The 658-nt window shown below is 57.0% G+C and overlaps 1 protein-coding gene across 2 annotated transcripts in view; it reads right to left on the bottom strand.

Annotated features, from left to right (window-relative positions):
- TASP1 (taspase, threonine aspartase, 1) overlaps window positions 1–102 on the bottom strand; it is a 265,061-nt gene extending 264,959 nt beyond the window's left edge. For both annotated transcript variants that reach the window (XM_010844151.1, XM_010844152.1), the window contains exon 1: window positions 57–102. The gene's annotated coding sequence lies outside the window, so the exon portion shown is untranslated. The remainder of the gene's footprint in view (window positions 1–56) is intronic.
- Between the last annotated feature and the right edge of the window lie 556 nt (window positions 103–658).

Below are 658 nucleotides of genomic sequence, written 5' to 3'. Positions count from 1 at the left end.
AAGAGAGAGCGCGCGGCGGCCGCAGCCGCGCGGACAGCGTGAGGAGGGACACTCACCCGCATCAGCCCAGAGCCCTCAGAGCACCGGAAGTAGCCACCCGCCCGTTGCCAGGGTGAGGAAGCGGGGGTGACGTCAAGCTCCCCCATTGGGTCCGAGCGCAGCCACGTGTCCGGAAGCAGCCGCCCACAGGCGGCTCTGCCCCGCCCCCTATTCTGGCGCGGCTCACCTGGCCGCAGAGGTGCCGGGAAGACCCCACCTGGAGCCGCCTTTTGAGCTGCGCAAGCGCCCTCGCCTGTCTCTCCCAGCCCCTTAATGGGCCGGAAGGCTGTGATCTTCTGATCAGAGTGGTCGGTATCCTAGCAACGTGATGTCAAATTAAACCAGTAGCCACTTACTGAGGTGTCACTGACAAGCTTAATTTCATCCAATCCTTGCAGCCCTCCCCTCCCCACTACACCGTAGGGATATCTAGAGTTCTGCCTGAATTACACGTGGGAGACAGTGGCTAGCCTTGCTCTGGGGAGGATGAAAGTGGGAGTGGCCTTTCTTTTACCATCTAGCATCTAAAACCAAGACCTATTGATAGTAACATGTAATCTCTTTCATGTTTCTTGTAACTATTAACATGAATCATCTACCATGTAACCACCATTAAACC

This window comes from Bison bison, unplaced genomic scaffold, assembly GCF_000754665.1.
Source record: "Bison bison bison isolate TAMUID 2011002044 unplaced genomic scaffold, Bison_UMD1.0 scf7180017864196, whole genome shotgun sequence".
NCBI classification, from domain to species: domain Eukaryota; kingdom Metazoa; phylum Chordata; class Mammalia; order Artiodactyla; family Bovidae; genus Bison; species Bison bison.
This window is presented reverse-complemented; position numbering and strand designations above follow the sequence as displayed.